This window comes from Engystomops pustulosus, chromosome 11 (assembly GCF_040894005.1).
Source record: "Engystomops pustulosus chromosome 11, aEngPut4.maternal, whole genome shotgun sequence".
Lineage (NCBI taxonomy): Eukaryota > Metazoa > Chordata > Amphibia > Anura > Leptodactylidae > Engystomops > Engystomops pustulosus.
In genome coordinates, this window is record NC_092421.1 from 87372188 (window position 1) to 87384754 (window position 12567).

The 12567-nt window shown below is 49.4% G+C and overlaps 1 protein-coding gene across 4 annotated transcripts in view; it reads left to right on the forward strand.

Moving 5' to 3' along the window:
• Window positions 1–12567, forward strand: part of CRTAC1 (cartilage acidic protein 1) — a 503192-nt gene that overhangs the window by 436779 nt on the left and 53846 nt on the right. The gene's annotated exons all lie outside the window — the stretch shown is intronic.

Sequence of the window (12567 nt, forward strand, 5' to 3'; positions counted from 1 at the left end):
ACAGGAGAGAGGACCCTGCCCATAGGAGCTTACACTCTACAGGAGAAAGGTCCCTGCCCATAAGAGCTTACACTCTACAGGAGAGGGGACCCTGCCCTTAAGAGCTTACACTCTACAGGAGAGAGGACCCTGTCCATAAGAGCTTACACTCTACAGGAGAGAGGACCCTGCACATAAGAGCTTACACTCTACAGGAGAGAGGTCCCTGCCCATAAGAGCTTACACTCTACAGGAGAGAGGACCCTGCCCATAGGAGCTTACACTCTACAGGAGAAAGGTCCCTGCCCATAAGAGCTTACACTCTACAGGAGAGGGGACCCTGCCCATAAGAGCTTACACTCTACAGGAGAGGGGACCCTGCCCATAAGAGCTTACACTCTACAGCAGAGAGGACCCTGCACATAAGAGCTTACACTCTACAGGAGATAGGACCCTGCCCATAAGAGCTTACACTCTACAGGAGAGAGGACCCTGCCCATAAGAGCTTACACTCTACAGGAGATAGGACCCTGCCCATAAGAGCTTACACTCTACAGGAGAGAGGACCCTGCCCATAAGAGCTTACACTCTACAGGAGAGCGGACCCTGCCCATAAGAGCTTACACTCTACAGGAGAGAGGACCCTGTCTATAAGAGCTTACACTCTACAGGAGAGAGGACCCTGCCCATAAGAGCTTACACTCTACAGGAGAGAGGACCCTGCCCATAAGAGCTTACACTCTACAGGAGAGAGGACCCTGCCCATAAGAGCTTACACTCTACAGGAGAAAGGTCCCTGCCTATAAGAGCTTACACTCTACAGGAGAGAGGACCCTGCCCATAAGAGCTTACACTCTACAGGAGAGAGGACCCTTCTCATAAGAGCTTACACTCTACATGAGAGAGGACCCTGCCCATAAGAGCTTACACTCTACAGGAGATAGGACCCTGCCCATAAGATCTTACACTCTACAGGAGAGAGGACCCTGCCCATAAGAGCTTACACTCTACAGGAGAGAGGACCCTGCCCATAAGAGCTTACACTCTACAGGAGAGAGGACCCTGCCCATAAGAGCTTACATTCTACAGGAGAGAGGACCCTGCCCATAAGAGCTTACACTCTACAGGAGAGAAGACCCTGCCCATAAGAGCTTACACTCTACAGGAGAGAGGACCCTGCCCATAAGAGCTTACACTCTACAGGAGAGAAGACCCTGCCCATAAGAGCTTGCACTCTACAGGAGAGAGGACCCTGCCCATAAGAGCTTACACTCTACAGGAGAGAAGACCCTGCCCATAAGAGCTTACACTCTACAGGAGAGAGGACCCTGCCCATAAGAGCTTACACTCTACAGGAGAGAGGACCCTGCCTATAAGAGCTTACACTCTACAGGAGAGAGGACCCTGCCCATAAGAGCTTACACTCTACAGGAGAGAGGACCCTGCCCATAAGAGCTTACACTATACAGGAGAGAGGACCCTGCCCATAAGAGCTTACACTCTACAGGAGAGAGGACCCTGCCCATAGGAGCTTACACTATACAGGAGAGAGGACCCTGCCCATAAGAGCTTACACTCTACAGGAGAGAAGACTTTGCCCATAAGAGCTTACACTCTACAGGAGAGAGGACCCTGCCCATAAGAGCTTACACTCTACAGGAGAGAGGACACTGTCCATAAGAGCCTACACTCTACAGGAGAGAGGTCCCTGCCCATAAGAGCTTACACTCTACAGGAGAGAGGACACTGTCCATAAGAGCTTACACTCTACAGGAGAGAGGTCCCTGCCCATAAGAGCTTACACTCTACAGGAGAGAGGACCCTGCCCATAAGAGCTTACACTCTACAGGAGAGAGGACCCTGCCCATAAGAGCTTACACTCTACAGGAGAGAGGTCCCTGCCCATAAGAGCTTACACTCTACAGGAGAGAGGACCCTGCCCATAAGAGCTTACACTCTACAGGAGAGAGGACCCTGCGCATAAGAGCTTACACTCTACAGGAGAGAGGACCCTGCCCATAAGAGCTTACACTCTACAGGAGAGAGGACCCTGCCCATAAGAGCTTACACTCTACAGGAGAGAGGACCCTACCCATAAGAGCTTACACTCTACAGGAGAGAGGACCCTGCCCATAAGAGCTTACACTCTACAGGAGAGAGGACCCTGCCCATAAGAGCTTACACTATACAGGAGAGAGGACCCTGCCCATAAGAGCTTACACTCTACAGTAGAGAGGATCCTGCCCATAAGAGCTTACACTCTACAGGAGATAGGACCCTGCCCATAAGAGCTTACACTCTACAGGAGAGAGGACCCTGCCCATAGGAGCATACACTCTACAGGAGAGAGGACCCTGCCCATAAGAGCTTACACTCTACAGGAGAGAGGACCCTGCCCATAAGAGCTTACACTCTACAGGAGAGAGGACACTGCCCATAAGAGCTTACACTCTACAGGAGAGAGGACCCTGCCCATAAGAGCTTACACTCTACAGGAGAGAGGACCCTGCCCATAGGAGCATACACTCTACAGGAGAGAGAACCCTGCCCATAAGAGCTTACACTCTACAGGAGAGAGGACCCTGCCCATAAGAGCTTACACTCTACAGGAGAGAGGACCCTGCCCATAGGAGCATACACTCTACAGGAGAGAGGACCCTGCCCATAAGAGCTTACACTCTACAGGAGAGAGAACCCTGCCCATAAGAGCTTACACTCTACAGGAGAGAGGACCCTGCCCATAAGAGCTTACACTGTACAGGAGAGAAGACCCTGCCCATAAGAGCTTACACTCTACAGGAGAGAGGACCCTGCCCATAACAGTTTATTATCTTAGTGTATCTGTACTCATCCCCGGGCACCGGTCCCTGTATATTCGGCTCCTCGCTCCCGTCACCCGGGCAGTTGTGGGTCATGGACTGATGAAAGAGTCTGTGAGTTGGGGAATAGAGATGACAGCGAGATGTGTGTAGTTATAGTATTATTATTACGTGTTGCGCTTGTCGCGGTATCTGTGATCACATCCATCTTTTATTCTTTTCTTCTACTCATCAAAGCCCTGTCTGATGTCCCGGCATATTTCTTTACTAATGGAAATCAATCAGTAACATTTAAAGAGCCCCCCCCCCCCCCTATACATCTCAGTTTCTGAAATACAAACACAAATTCTGGTACTGCATCTATTTGATTCTCCTGAACTTTGACCTCATCGTGTTTTCTACGCCAATTAGAACTGTAAGAAATATTGTATGTGAGTCCGGCTTATAGATGTGTTACATACTGTGTCCCCCGCTAGATACAAGTCACTTTACTCATTACTCCCCTCCACAAATCTTAGCTTGGACGCAACTGTCAGGCGACTGACTGCAGCAGGAGCTCTGCCCCAATACTTACCTAGATGTAAGTCCTATAAGGCACATCGGAAGGTTCAGCGCCGGCGCTTCCCCTCGCAATGAGGCAAGTGAAGGCGAGATACCGCCGGCTTCATTGCGCTGCATGTACGGCACTTGCACAGTGATGCCGGGCTGTACTACATCGGCTTCACTTGCAGAAACGCAAAGGGGCCGAATGTAACGGGGCCGAGGTTAGTATATATATATATATTTTTTTTTTATAACCAATCGCTTACAAATCATCCATGGTGATCATCATCCAGGTCTGTAAGGACAGGTGATTGATATAATGGGGGTCATTTACTAAGGGCCCAAATCACTCTTTTTCGTCGGGTTTCCCCAAAATTACCGGTTTGTGCCGAATCGCCCGGGGTTTTTGGCACATGCGATCGGATTGTGGCGCATCGGCGGCGGCATGCATGCCATGGAAATCGGGGGTCGTGGCAGTCGGAAAACTTGACGATTCGGAACAACCGCGGTATTTAAAAAACAAAATTTGTCGCTTGACACGCACTTACCTGCACCCACGATAGGAAGGTGAACTCCGGCGAACTCCAGTGTGCTTCAGCGCAGCAGCGACACCTCATGGACATCGGGTGCACGACCTTAGTGAATCACCGGAAGACCTGAGTCCTCAACGGAGAACGCGCCACTGGATCGCGACAGGACCGGGTAAGTAAATGTGCCCCAATGTCCAGAATCGCCCTGACAGGTTCCCTTTAAAGGAAATCTAGCATTGGGAATCTACTTCCTGAGAGATTCCCCGTCTTTCACTAATCCAGGGATGCTGTTGCTGCAGTAATAAAGTTTAATACTTAATTTCTAAGGCTACTGGGGGGGGCATGGAGAAGCCTCAGACAGCTCCGGGGGTCAAGGCTACTCCACACCTCCAGTAGCCAATGCAGACTTACCTTTACCCGCTCGGCCCGTTCTTCTGGCATGATCCCGGCAGCAATCGAGCTCAAGCACAGGAGCTTCTGTTCCACTATCGGTGATGTTCCGGCTGCTCCAATTCGTCTGCCGGCTTGCACAGAGCTCAACTGCTACTGGAGATGGATCAGAGCCGGTAGAGGTGGGTTTGTAGTGGCTACTGGGGGTGTGGAGTAGTGTTGGTCCCCGGAGCTGTCTCAGGCTACTCCACAACCCCATTAGCTTTAGAAATTAATTTGCATATTTAAGCATTAAACTTTATTTCTGCAGCAGCCCGGACAAAGAAACTACCAAGGGGAATCTCTCAGCAAGTAGATTCCCAATGTGCGATTTCCAGCTGTTATTTGCTTCTGGTTGACTCCCACAGCAGTTCCTAAACTGCACTTGTCTCCAGAAAAGGGGGTGTCCCAACCATGATCTTGACCATTGCCATGGCCAGAGTCAATGTAGAGATGTCCTATCTCATATCCATTCATTCCAAAATCATCCATGTACAATGCTCATCTACTGTGCATTTAGAACTTCTACATGACTACAGGATCAGACTACACATAACTTGTCTGTAGTCTGTAACCATGGAGACACAATGGGGCTCATTTACTGATGGTCCGAACGCCGCACTTTCGTCAGGTTTCCCACACGATCAGATTTTGGTGCACCGGTGCCGGCTTTCACGTGACAGAGATCGGGGGGCGTGGTCGTCGGAAAACCTGACGGATTTGGAAAACCCTGCGGAATTTAAAAAACGATTTGTGTCTCAAAATCACGCTTTTACATGCACCGGGAATAGGTTGGTGAACTCCAGCGGACCTGGGCGGACTTCAGCGCAGCAGCGACACCTGGTGGACATTGGGCACACGACCTTAGTGAACCGCCAGCAGACCCAAATCCTGGTCGGAGAACGCGGCGCTGGATCGCGACAGGACCGGGTAAGTAAATGACCCCCAATATTAATTAAAGAAGCCATATTTTGAATACATTTCCATTGATGTTTGGGAGGGAATACTGGTTCCCTTGTATGGCATTGGTACATGCATTTACAAATCTACGGGATGAGTTTAGGTTGTTGTAAACAGAGCGTGGAGCCGGCTGCGTGCACTTTTCTGCTCCGTTCCAGATGTCGCACACAGAATTCAGTGCTTAATCGCGTTTTTGTGTTCCTCCTAAGGAAAGTTTCTGTAACCCAAAGGCTCCTTCCTTTGTAGTATGTCAATGGTCTTTAACTGTAGCGATACACAGAGCCGAGCCGGCATCTGCGAGAAGCGCACGGCACAAATTGGCACTTTCTGCTAATAGCGCAGCTTGGCGAGCACAGAATACAGAAGAGTCCATTTGCATTATTGTGGAAACGAATTCTCATTTCCGTCTTGTGAATGGGGTGCCAGCAGTCTGCCGTGCCAAGCCAATTCCAATGTTTCTGTCTTGAACTCACCCTGGCGGACCCAGCGGCGGGTTTGATTGGCATTAGCCGTTATCCCGCTGGTTTTTCTGTCAATGTTGCTGGCGCTTTGTGCGGTCGGGGCTGATTACTGATATATGATGCTGATGGAAGTCAATATAATCTACAATACAGACAGTCCCTGGGTTACATACAAGATCTGTTCCATAGGTTGTATATTTTATAATTGTATTTCAACCAAATTTTTTTATTTTTGCCCCAGTAATGGGACCAAGGATCATCAGTAAAGCTTCATTACAGACTCCTTACAGCTGATCATTGCAGCCTGGGACTATAGTAACATCCAGAGAGGTCACCAGAGGTCACAGGGGGCATGAAGGTCCGTCTGTAACTAGGGTCGTCTGTAAGTCGGGTGTCCTTAACTAGGGGGCCGCCTGTATTCTGAATATAAAACTCACAATGACCATGTAATGTACAGAGCTCAGTGTATGTGTACGAATGTATCAGCACCAAAGGAATCTCCACAATCGCATTTACTATCACAAAATTTTGCAAAGATAAACAAAATAATTTATGAGAGAGACGTTTACTGTGTGTCACTCACTAACGAGATTTCCTGTGGGAGGAAAGACGAAGCAGTTGAGGGAGACGTTCAATGTTTGTGAGGCTGAAGAGAATTCCTGAGGAAGATGGAAAGAGAGACTTCAGAAACATTAGCTGTGTGTTCCTCGCTGAAGAGATTTCCTCAGTAAGGGTGCATGCTGTGTGTGATGATGAAGAGAATTCCTGGGGAAGGGGAGAGGAGAGACTTGAGAGAGACATTAGTAAAGTGTCTCACTAAAGAAATTTCCATAGGGAAGGGGAAATGATGCATTTGAGGGAGACGTTTTCTGTGTGTGATGCCGAAGAGAATTCCTGAGAGGAGGGGGGAGATGAGGGACTTGAGTGAGACATTGGCTGTGTGTGACATACTGTAATAAATTCCTGAGTAGATGGGAATGGGGTACTTGAGAGAGATGTTTGTGAGAGAAATCGTTATAGTTATTTACCATCCCGGGGTCTACAGTTATTATATACAAAATGGTGAACTAGAGGAGCCCATGCGCAGTTATTAATTTTTATCAGAATTTTTTTATCATTATTTTTTTATGTAACTGAAATTAATGAAATCAAAACACTGTACATCTGTGTGGGTGCAGGATGGAGGTGGAGGTAGTAGAGGTGAGGATGGCAGGGAGGATGGTGGTGAGGATTACGGGGAGGATGGCAGTGATAATGGCGGGGAGGATAGTGGAGAGGATGGCAGGGAGGATGGCAGGGAGGAGGGCAGGGAGGAGGGCAGTTAAGATAGCGGGGAGGATAGTGGAGAGGATGGCGGGGAGGATAGTGGAGAGGATGGTGGTGAGGATGGCGGGGAGGATGGCAGGGAGGATGGTGGTGAGGATTACGGGGAGGATGGCAGTGATAATGGCGGGGAGGATAGTGGAGAGGATGGCAGGGAGGATGGCAGGGAGGATGGCAGGGAGGAGGGCAGTTAAGATAGCGGGGAGGATAGTGGAGAGGATGGCGGGGAGGATAGTGGAGAGGATGGCGGGGAGGATGGCGGGGAGGATGGTGGTGAGGATAGTAGAGAGGATTATGGGGAGGATGGCGGTGAGGATAGTGGAGAGGATGGCAGGGAGGATGGTGGTGAGGATAGTAGAGAGGATTATGGGGAGGATGGCGGTGAGGATGGCAGGGAGGAGGGCAGTTAAGATAGCGGGGAGGATAGTGGAGAGGATTATGGGGAGGATAGTGGAGAGGATGGCAGGGAGGATGGCGGGGAGGATAGTGGAGAGGATGGCGGGGAGGATAGTGGAGAGGATGGCGGGGAGGATAGTGGAGAGTATGGCGGGGAGGATAGTGGAGAGTATGGCGGGGAGGATAGTGGAGAGGATGGCGGGGAGGATAGTGGAGAGGATAGCGGGGAGGATAGTGGAGAGTATGGCGGGGAGGATAGTGGAGAGTATGGCGGGGAGGATAGTGGAGAGGATGGCGGGGAGGATAGTGGAGAGGATGGCGGGGAGGATAGTGGAGAGGATGGCGGGGAGGATAGTGGAGAGGATGGCGGGGAGGATAGTGGAGAGGATAGCGGGGAGGATAGTGGAGAGGATGGCGGGGAGGATAGTGGAGAGGATGCCGGGGAGGATGGTGGTGAGGATAGCGGGGAGGATAGTGGAGAGGATGGCGGGGAGGATAGTGGAGAGGATGGCGGGGAGGATAGTGGAGAGGATGGCGGGGAGGATAGTGGAGAGGATAGCGGGGAGGATAGTGGAGAGGATGGCGGGGAGGATAGTGGAGAGTATGGCGGGGAGGATAGTGGAGAGGATAGCGGGGAGGATAGGGGAGAGGATGGCGGGGAGGATAGTGGAGAGTATGGCGGGGAGGATAGTGGAGAGGATAGCGGGGAGGATAGTGGAGAGGATGGCGGGGAGGATAGTGGAGAGGATGGCGGGGAGGATAGTGGAGAGGATGGCGGGGAGGATAGTGGAGAGGATGGCGGGGAGGATAGTGGAGAGGATGGCGGGGAGTATGGCTGTCAGGATGACCGTGAGGAAGGCATTGAGGATGACGGTGAGGTTAATGGTGAGGATGACATTGAGGATAGTGGAGAGGATGACGGTGAGGTTGGCGGGGAGCAAGGAGGTGAGGATGGCGGGAAAGAAGGCGGTGCAGATGGTGGTAAGGATGGCGGGGAGGAAGACTGGAAGGATTCTATTGAGGATGACGGTGAGGATGGAGGGAGGATGGCAACGGGGAGGATGGCAGGGAGGATGGCAGGAAGGATAGCAGGAAGGATAGCAGGGAGGATGGCAGGAAGGATAGCAGGGAGGATGGCAACGGGGAGGATGGCAACGGGGAGGATGGCAGGAAGGATAGCAGGGAGGATGGCAATGGGGAGGATGGCAGGGAGGATGGCAACGGGGAGGATGGCAGGGAGGATGGCAACGGGGAGGATGGCAGGGAGGATGGAGGGGGGGCTGGCAGGGAGTATGGCAGGGAGGATGGAGAGGGAGCTGGCAGGGAGGATGGCAGGGAGGATGACTGTGAGGATGGCAGGGAGGATGACAGGGAGGATGGCATTGAGGATGGAGGGGAGGATGACTGTGAGGATGGCGAGGAGAATGGCAGGGAGGATGGCAGGGAGGATGGCAGGGAGGATGGCGGTGCGCTGTATCATTACTGTGTATATTTAATGTGTATCATTTAGTCACTAGTCAGGAATCACAGCGCCAAAGGTTTAGTAAAGGTTACGCAGCGACGGCCCCTCCACAAGTGCTAATTGAACTGCTGCTGGATGCTAATATCTGCATCACTTCACCTTCTCCCAACATGACTGTATAGTGAAGCCCTCAATTATTTCCCTGTGTTTTGTCATCTGTCATCCGTCCCATTATGTAGCTGCATCACGTTTAATTACTTGTCGTATCCAGTGTGTGCCCTGACTACTCGCCCTCTATTAGCAGATCATTACAGGATTTGTCCAGTTTGGAAAATTCCTTCAAACCAGAATAATACAACCAAACTGTAATAAAATGTTACCGCTATACGTGGATAAAATATTAGGCCTATAACAGGATAATACAACAATACTGAGTGCTGGGATAAAATATTACCCCCATAATGTACCTGGATTGTAGCATCATAATGTAATGAGATATTACTAGAGATGAGCGAGCACTAAAATGCTCGGGTGCTCGTTACTCGAGCCGAACATTTCCCGATGCTCGTCTCGAGTAACGAGCCCCATTGAAATCAATGGGAGACCCGAGCATTTTTCAGTAAAATTACAAACTGAACGAGCACAGTGAAAGAACACAGTGCAGAACAGATTGCAGATGTTCGGGAACATCTGCGATCTGTTCCGGAGATACGCGCGCAGAACGGTGTTCTCCGCAATAGTATTTGAAGAACAATATGTGTGAAGAACAACTTGCAGATGTTTGGAAACATCTGCAAGTTGTTCTTCACACATATTGTTCTTCAAATACTATTGCAGAGAACACAGTTCGGCACGCGTGTCTCCGGAACAGATCGCAGATGTTCCCGAACATCTGCAATCTGTTCTGCACTGTGTTCTTTCACTGTTTTCTTCAATTAAACAATTAAATTAAATGTTTTAATTGTATCTTTTTACTGTTCTTCACTTTTTTTAAAAAAATTAAATGCTCGTTATCGAGCAGGGCAAATACTCGTCCGAGCAACGAGCCGGTCCGAGTATGCTAATACTCGACCGAGCATCAAGCTCGGACGAGTATACTCGCTCATCACTAGATATTACCACTATATTATAGCAGGATATTACTTCCATACTGTAGAAGGATAATTCTGCCATCCTGAATGTTACCAATTGGTTCCTAAGATTTGCTACCACTATACAATAACAGGATAAGCTCCCTTCAAAGTCATCCGATACATACAGATGTATCACCACCAGTGACAGACTCCCCCAAACAAGTAATTTACTGAGCGAATCTCAGCCTAATCAGTGATTGATTGGACGACCTCCCCCCAACCAGTCCATGAATGAGCCACCTCCTCCAACCAATGATAAACTGAGCGACCTCCACCCCAGCCAGTGATTAACTTAAGGATCTCCCTCTTCCATGACTGGTGATTGATAAAGTGTATTCCCCCCTAACCAGTCATTGAGTGAGTGACCTACCACTCCCTCCTCCTTGACCGGTGATTGGCTGAGTGACTTCCCCCGACCAGTGATTGGCTAAGTGACCTCCCCCAACCAGTGATTGATTGAGTGATCCAATCCCTACCAGTGATTAACTGAGACCTCCCCAAACCAGTGATTGACTGAGTGACCACCCCCGACCAGTGATTGGCTGAGTGACCTCCCTGACCAGTGATTGATTGAGTGATCCATTCCCTACCAGTGATTAACTGAGACCTCCCCCCAAACAGTGATTGACTGAGTGACCTCTCCCCAACTAATAATTGATTGAGTGACTTCATCCCAACAAGTGATTGACTGAGCGACCTCCCCCAACCAGTGACTGACCTAGTGACCTCCCCCTACAAGTGATTGGCTGAATGACCTCTCCCAACAAGTGATTGGCTAAATGACCTCTCCCAACAAGTGATTGGCTGTATGACCTCTCCCAACAAGTGATTGGCTGAATGACCTCTCCAAACAAGTGATTGGCTGAATGACCTTTCCCAACAAGTGATTGGCTGAACGACCTCTCCCAACAAGTGATTGACCGAATGACCTCCCCCCAACTAATAATTGATTGAGTGACTTCATCCCAACCAGTGACTGACCAAGAGACCTTTCCCCCAACCAGGGATTGACTGAGTGACCTCTTCCCAATCAGTATTTAACTTCCCAGCCAGTCCTGGGAAAACATGTACAATAATATTGACCTGTGCGATAACCCAAGTTCAGTTGCACCAATAACCACACAGCGTTAGTAACTTAAAGCACCTTCTACCATGTGTAGGTTCCTGAGCATCAAGTACCTGGAAAAATAATAATACAATCCTGTATCTGGCATTGTGTGCGTGACTTTCACCTTCCCCTTCAGATATGTTCACACGACGCATTTTGTTGTTGGTTTTTCAATGGAATCGCATCTGCTGCAGATAAGCCCCAGTCTGGAACTGTACAAGAAATTTCCTTAAACTTCTAGAAACGTCTTCAAAATCCAATCCCAAAACACAGCATGAATTGGGCTGCATTGTAACTAACTGCCACCGTGGTTGAGTACTGTTCCATTTTTTTGTTTGCAGTGGTCCTGATAACCTCATTGTTGGTAAAACGGCCTCATCTGTTGCAATGTTTTGTGTCCTTTGACCTTCAGCTTTTGAGTCTTGTACATTAAACTGTGTCTGTGCCGTCTATATCCCCCCTGGGACCCTCACACATCTCCTCTGCATCCTGAGCCATATGCAAAATGCAAATAGTTGCGTTGCCGGCGGATCGATGCACAGGATGACGGCCGCGGCTTGTGCCGTTCCTATAAATCCATAAGCCCCCCCCCCCATATCACACAGCGGCCGCACATGCCCACCACACTGCTTGTCGTTAAGTAATATCATTTTAATGAGTTGGAAATGACCTAAAAAACTGTATTTGCTTGTTAAATGTTCCGGCGCGTTTTGGAGCCTTCTATAAAGATCTGTTTTATATTTTTTTTTTTAAATTGAACGGATTGGGATAGGAAGATGGCGGCTGGTTGTTGTGATCTGTAATTGTCAGCTGTTTGATCCAGAGCTTCATTGTAACAAAGAATAATGGCCTGGCCTATCTTCATTTTACACTGGCACATTAAAGGATGTAATGCGGCTCGTAAGATAGTGATGCTCGGCACATAATGGCGCCTGTAATTGCCTGTTTTCAATCACCGCGCCGCAGCCCTACGTTCTATCATCTTTCCAGAAATGCAGCTGATCATAAAACTGTCAAATAATGACATAAAATACACACAAATTAACATTTTTTAATGAGTACGATGCCAACGCGCCGGATTCCCGAGCCCGGCAGCCAAGCCATAGAATTAAAATCTGGATGTAATCTTATAGGGCGTTCCATGAATTGCCCCCATTCCCTCCCACCACCACCACATACTAACCAGGCATGGGGTCTTCATGGGGGCTTCATGGGGTCTCATCGGAAATATAGAACTTTATTTCGTTTGGTCAATAGTATGATCAGAGGAAGGCTTCCCTAAAATTGCCCCAAACAATGGTGGGACGTAAGTTCCCCGGGTCTGACACAGAGTCTTGTGGCAAGGTCCTTCTCCTTATGCTCTTGGTCTTGTTTCTTCCCCCTCCAGCTAGTGCTGAGATCTAAAGTGCAGTCTAGAGGGGAAG